The sequence below is a fragment of the Uranotaenia lowii genome, chromosome 3, assembly GCF_029784155.1.
Source record: "Uranotaenia lowii strain MFRU-FL chromosome 3, ASM2978415v1, whole genome shotgun sequence".
NCBI lineage: Eukaryota > Metazoa > Arthropoda > Insecta > Diptera > Culicidae > Uranotaenia > Uranotaenia lowii.
In genome coordinates this window covers 194,014,820-194,022,470 of record NC_073693.1, presented here as the reverse complement: position 1 = coordinate 194,022,470, position 7,651 = coordinate 194,014,820, and positions in this window count along the sequence as shown.

Here is a 7,651-nt window from a genome sequence, read left to right as displayed (position 1 = left end):
TTGTTTGTGTAAATTCGATTTACGTTTAATGCTGTTTTATGTACTAAGTTATTGATTTTATAGATGAATAAAGCTGTAAATGTTCAATGTTGTTCTTGTTTTTATATTTGCTCCCAAACATAGTTGAGAAACTTATTGGTTTTTTTTTTCATAATTAGTTTTTTACTTTAATTTTTAACCTGTTTTTTACGCTGTTATAGCATATTTTTAAGTAGAGTTTTTTTTCAACTTAACTTTTTTTTTCAATTTACGCCTGATGATTTACCTTTTTCAAAAACAGGAAATTTGAGAAAAAAAATGTTAACGAATATATCACGAGGTAGACTTCAACTAAAACATAGGAAATCGGATTTATTGGAATCGAAATTAAATAATTAGCGAACAGAAATTATAACTTACTTAAAGTAAATTTACTATTTAAACAAACGAAGAGAAAAAAAGTATAATCATAAAACGTGTTTTCGGCTAAAAAAAATGTAAAAATGGTAGAGTTTACCAAAAATAACAGAACAATACTGTATCATCAATATCGTATACATACTTACATTAACATTTACTCACGAGAAGATTGAAAAAATAGAAGATTTTTTTTATTTTCATTCTATAGGACATCACCCAGTATTTTTAAATGGATAATGAACTAAAGTTTGTAGACAGCAAATAACAAAGAAAAAAAATAAAACAATTAACAAGTTAATTAAACCGAGTACCAGATTTCGATTATTTTGTAGAAGTTTAAAGAATATCAAACTTTAGAACCATCATCTAGTAGAAGAACGTTAACGCAGAGAGACAAAGCAAAAAAAAACGTAGGCTAGCGACAACGATAACAAAAAGGGCAAGACGTACCTATAAGTCACAATATTCGAAACTCTAGCAAAGAAACATCTTATGGAACCACATTCAGCACAATTAGGAAAAAAGAGCAAAAAAAAATCGATGACACGTTAAAACCACAAACACGTTAGAAATTTGTACAAATCTTAGGTGGAAATTTCTTTTAAAGTTTGGCTCTACCAATTTGAACAATTAACAAAATACTCACGATCCGTACTCGTAAACACAAATAAGGATTATAACTACATTGTGATAAATGTTGAATCGTATTGTATTAAACTTTGGAATGAAAATAATGCAAGGGGAAGTGAAATTTAAAACAAAAAAACAGATCATGTTTCGGTTCGAAGGATTTTTAGAACAACACTTATGGTGGAGGAATATGTTATTTGATTGGAATCATCCCCGTTAGACAGTGCTTAAAAACATATTCTTTGAAATCGTTAAAAGGACACATCATTCCTAGTGAAAATTCCTTCTACATCTACCCACATCTACCAATATCCTTTTAGAATCAAACAAAACGTGAATCGAAAGGCAAGCCATGTACCCTTATTTTAAGAAACAAGAAGAAAACTAAAACTTGAACCCATCATATATGAAAATAAATCCATAAAGTATTAAACAAAAATGTCTAATATCTTTATATCACAGAAATGTGCGGCAAAATTGAGTAAAAAGAATTCTTTTAGTAGCATGTTTTCATGCATTTACAAATTTAAGCAGAAACGTCTATATAATTATCAGCGTACAATGGATAATAGACCAATCCAATCCGTTCAGTAAAATGGAAGTACACTGAAAATTATACCCTTTTGTCTATTTTGTTATTTTTGTCATTTTTGTCATTATTGACAATATTGACATTTTTGTCGTTTTTGTCATTTTTGTCATTTTTGTAATTTTGGTCATTTTTGTAATTTTTGTCATTTCTGTCGTTATTGCCATTTTCGTCAATTTCTTCATTTTTATCATTTTTGTCATTTTTGTCGTTTTTTGTCATTTTTGTCATTTTTCGTCATGTTTGTCATTTTTGTCATTTTTTTCCACTTTTGTTAATTTTCGTCATTTTGGTCAATTTTAATAATTTTGTCATTTTTGTCATTTATGTCATTTATGTCATTTTTTGTCATTTTTGTCATTTTTGTCATTTTTGTCATTTTTGTCATTTTTGTCATTTTTGTCATTTTTGTCATTTTTGTCATTTTTGTCATTTTTGTCATTTTTGTCATTTTTGTCATTTTTGTCATTTTTGTCATTTTTGTCATTTTTGTCATTTTTGTCATTTTTGTCATTTTTGTCATTTTTGTCATTTTTGTCATTTTTGTCATTTTTGTCATTTTTGTCATTTTTGTCATTTTTGTCATTTTTGTCATTTTTGTCATTTTTGTCATTTTTGTCATTTTTGTCATTTTTGTCATTTTTGTCATTTTTGTCATTTTTGTCATTTTTGTCATTTTTGTCATTTTGGTCATTTTGGTCATTTTGGTCATTTTGGTCATTTTTGTCGTTTTTGTCATTTTTGTCATTTTTGTCATTTTTGTCATTTTTGTCATTTTTGTCATTTTTGTCATTTTTGTCATTTTTGTCATTTTTGTCATTTTTGTCATTTTTGTCATTTTTGTCATTTTTGTCATTTTTGTCATTTTTGTCATTTTTGTCATTTTTGTCATTTTTGTCATTTTCGTCATTTTTGTCATTTTTGTCATTTTTGTCATTTTTGTCATTTTTGTCATTTTTGTCATTTTTGTCATTTTTGTCATTTTTGTCATTTTTGTCATTTTTGTCATTTTTGTCATTTTTGTCATTTTTGTCATTTTTGTCATTTTTGTCATTTTTGTCATTTTTGTCATTTTTGTCATTTTTGTCATTTTTGTCATTTTTGTCATTTTTGTCATTTTTGTCATTTTTGTCATTTTTGTCATTTTTGTCATTTTTGTCATTTTTGTCATTTTTGTCATTTTTGTCATTTTTGTCATTTTTGTCATTTTTGTCATTTTTGTCATTTTTGTCATTTTTGTCATTTTTGTCATTTTTGTCATTTTTGTCATTTTTGTCATTTTTGTCATTTTTGTCATTTTTGTCATTTTTGTCATTTTTGTCATTTTTGTCATTTTTGTCATTTTTGTCATTTTTGTCATTTTTGTCATTTTTGTCATTTTTGTCATTTTTGTCATTTTTGTCATTTTTGTCATTTTTGTCATTTTTGTCATTTTTGTCATTTTTGTCATTTTTGTCATTTTTGTCATTTTTGTCATTTTTGTCATTTTTGTCATTTTTGTCATTTTTGTCATTTTTGTCATTTTGTCTTTTTTGTCATTTTTGTCATTTTTGTCATTTTTGTCATTTTTGTCATTTTTGTCATTTTTTGTCATTTTTGTCATTTTTTTATATCGTATTTAACCGTTTTTCTTTGCGTGCATGGAGTTCGGCCGATTTTACAGAAAGACTTGAAATTATTTGAATAACTATTTATAAGATTTTTCCAGCGGCTTTGGAGTAGTGGTTAGAGTTCAAGCCATCTACGCAAAGGTTCATGAGATTTAATCCCGGTTATGGCATACATAGTACACTTTCTGTGGTCTGGTGGTTTTAGCATTTGTAAAATGCTAGCCATCATTACTTCGAAAGATGTACGCCTAGAGTTAAGGAAAGAAGATCTCTTCAAAGAAACATGAAGTTTCACTGAGATTCTATGTGTGTGTGTTCGTTTAAACAAAAAAAAAAAAAAAAAGACAGTCTGTTTTAGCATCCTTTTGTTGAAACGCACTCGTTTTTTCCAGGTCTTAAATTAAATGAGTTTTCTTTTACTTTTATTTGAAATTTCAGGTTCGCTTTTACTTTTTAATCCATACACGCTCTTTTTTTTAACTCAAAATTAAGTAGTTTTGGTTCAAAACAGCACTTCAGTGGCTTCCCTCAACTTTGAGTTTGACTGGGCAAAAGCAAAACTAAGTTCTGATAGGCATACTCAATACTAAGTTCGGCAGCCGTACTCGAATTTATCCTTTATTTTCGAGGGTAGCTTATTTTCAGGGAATTAAAGGATCATTAAAATTTGTTGTACCCGGATGTTGCTGTTCCGGTGCATTGCATTGCAATTACAGAGCGGTGGAAAGTCCCGGTCAAAGAAAACTTCCGGATGTTACTTCCCACGGGAAGTAAACAACATCCGGAAGTTTCCGGACATTCCAAGCCGCTCACCATATGATGACAATGACGGACAGAATTTTACGCTGTCACGGTGAACATGCATTCCATTATGAAGTTCCTTCATAGTCTTCCGGTAATTGTTCCGGAACGACAAAATCTTGCGACGTGTTCGTTGGTTGCTGTTTCGGCACAGAGAACGTTTCGGTTCGAACTGAACTCGCTAAGTGTTTTCAGTCCAACAAAGAGAGTTCAATTTTTAATTCATAAGGTCGAACTCAGCTTTGATCCCTCGCCGAAGGAAAAAAAGGGATCAATTTTGAGTTCGCAGTTCGAACTCCGTTTTAATCCTTCGCAAGGAGGAAAAATGGTACTTAACTTTAAGTTCATAGGATCGAACCAGAGTTGCAAGATTTCAGATAATCATTTGAAATTGATACTCACCGTGATGAGTATCAATCAAGCAGCACAATGAATTTCGTTGTGATGCTCAAAGCTTTCGATGTCAAACGAAATTCACTGAGCATCACATCTAGAAAAAAATAGAAATCCAGAATCCCATTAGAGAAATCTTCAGCTATGTTCCCCACTTTTTCCCCTACTATTTTTTGACAACAGTTAAATTTGTAACGAATCTATGGAATATTTGAATGTATCATATAATGTGATTAGCTTTTCACACTAGCGTCACGCCAAGTTGAACGACTCCAAACGCTTTGATATAAAAAATAAGAGCGCTTTAATGATATGGAGTTTATTGAAACTTTTTAATATCGAAAGTGTTAAAGCTCGTGGTACCTATGTTTTAAAAAGTGTCTATGTACACAACACACTACCTTATAAATGTTGAGAACAACACTTTAATTTTATAATATTATTTGCAAATACGGCGCATTGGTACTAAACAATTCATAATTTAATAGTCAAGACGACTTAAATAAAAAAATATAAAATTCTGTCGTTGACGTTTTGTTGGTTTTCAAAATTAAAAGCAACAACATAATATGGGATTGAAAGCAACATTTCTAATCGATTTACTGGCTATTTGAAATAATTAAAATATGCTTAGTGAGCTTAGCTAATAGAAAAATCGATATTTGTTTTAACTCTCAAGGGCTGAAATTTTTACAAAAAAAGGTCAAAACTCTGATTTTTTTAGGTTTTTTTTTGTATTTTCTCGACTGTTGCATACAAAAAAATAAACATATGTTGAACTGTAATATGATCACAGTCATCAAATTTCATGCGGTCTCTTCTTCAGAGCATGTTGTGTACGAGTGAAAGATATCTAAATTTGGAAATATTAATAAAGATCATGTATTCTAACAAATATGCATCTTTACATTCAGAATTAAAACCTACTTTTTTAAATCAACTAAATGAAAAATTTAATTATAGATGCTGGGATTTCAGTGATAAGCTGTCCTTTGTTTCAACTTTTATTCAAATCTCTTTTCAAACGATCTTTTTTTAAACGTCCTTGGTCCTTGACATCGCTTTACTGTTCCAAAATACTCATTGGTAGTGCAATTTTCTGCCGAATTTTTGACAGTAATAGTCACTTAAAAACTGTAAAAGATCCGGAACGACCGTAGAGAAAACCAATTTTCGAAACCAATCTTAACATTCCCGATTTCACAAAAACGACTTCAAAATGATGTACTAGGCTGTGAATGATCAATTAACAGTCTAAACTAGCCATTTTAATAAAATTGAACAGTGTTTTTTCCAAGGGTTTCACGAATTTCTTTTAAAGGGCATTTTAAAACGTACTCAAAAATCGTTAAAAAAAAATCCAGCCATGATAATTAAAGAACAATTCATTTCTGATGCATGTGTCTAAAAGCTCATAAGATAATAATCAAAAAATTTTACAATTACTTCAAATGGTAGTACAATAATATTTGATCAATCTTTATATTCAATGGCACATTATTATTTCTGTCATATTCTTTTTTCTATTTAGAATTCTATAAATCTTCTGGAAACGCTCTAAATAGAATAAGCACTCTAGGCGGATACAACCCAAAACCAAGTTGTAATGCCGCAAAATCGGATGAAACTGGCTCCCGACGAAAATAAGTTTGGAGGGGTTTTCCCAAACTTGAGAATTGAGCTCTTTCTCACACCCCAAAATCGAGAAAGCCATTCTGACGAGAAAACGATATTTATTTGCTGCTCATAGCATTTCAAATGGACATATATTCATTCAAAAAAGAAAAATGCGTTGCTTGAAGTTTTTTTTAATTCTTATTTTATTTAGTTTTCACCACTTTGTGTTTAATTGTGTGTTATCATAATTCCCATGGTGAAATTTTTCGAGCTCTGTAATGAGAATGGAAAACAAAGAAAAAAGAAAATATTAGAATTAAAAAGATAAATCTATAAAAAAAAATATAATATGATTAAGAACAAAACAAAAGTGTGCGATATTTATTGAATTGTTAATGAAATTGATAATATAAAATATTGATAATAATCTATTATACATTCTTACTTACAAATCTTCTGTTAACAATTTTTTCTAGACTTACCTATCTGTATTTGGGTGGTATCCCCGTTTAATTTGTTGGTCCCTTCCTCCACTTTCCTACAATTTTTCCAAAATTTTAACAATTGATGTTGCTGGAAATTGAAAAAAATGGTTTTAAATTAAACTTTATACTATTAATGACTGTATTTAATGTTTTATAAGTATACTTACGCTTACTACATACTCCTTTTTCATTGGAAAAAAATTTATACAAAAACCAAACAGCGCGGCGGCAAGAAACGAAACAAATTCTGAACGATAAATTTTTGGGGGCATCAGTTCAAACTGTGAACTTTGATTTTGGGGTGTTGACAGCAGCCCAAAATTAAGAACGGCAGCTAAACTTTGTTTTGATGCCCGGGCATTCTTAATTTTGAGTTGTTTTGATTCTGAGTGAGTGAATTTATCGGACATTAGATAGGCTGGTATGAATCATATCCTACTTTTTGGTGCAACGATCATGTTTTCTACTTCAGAAATTTCCCACAGGGAATTTCAAACATCACGTGAGTCGAGATAATATTTGAAAAAGATCTGTAAGCCGGTGCAAATAAAACCGGCTTTCCTCCTCTTGAAAAAGAAAATCGTTAAAATGCATAAAAAATCATTGAAATGTCATTTTTAAATTGAAATAAAAAAGATTAACCGTTAGGATAGAAGCTACAAACCGCCGCTTTCATTTGAAAGGGAAAATTTTGATATTTCTTTGTTACTTTTTATTTGGTTCATAAATGCTTTTCATATGTGGTCGATTCCAGCCGGTTGCATAAGCTGGGATGCCATGCGTTTTATTTGGAATGGTTTTTCGATGGTAACAATCTTTTTTTAATTTTTATATTTTAAAATTTAATTTGTTTGGAAGATTAAGAAACTATTTTCTTCATTTATATTAAAACTCTACATAGCTACCTTTAAATGTCAACTTCGTTTTTAAGGTTGCCGCTACAAGTAAAAGCAAAGCATACTTCGAATGCTATAAATAAAATCATAAAACTTTTTTCTGCAAAATTGACAAAAAAACTTTCGGTAATTCAAAAATACTAAATTTGTAAAATTAGGCCCGGTGGATCCTTATAATTTTAATTCTTTTAATGTTTTCCAGCTTAGTTTTCTTTGCGGTACTTTTTGTGT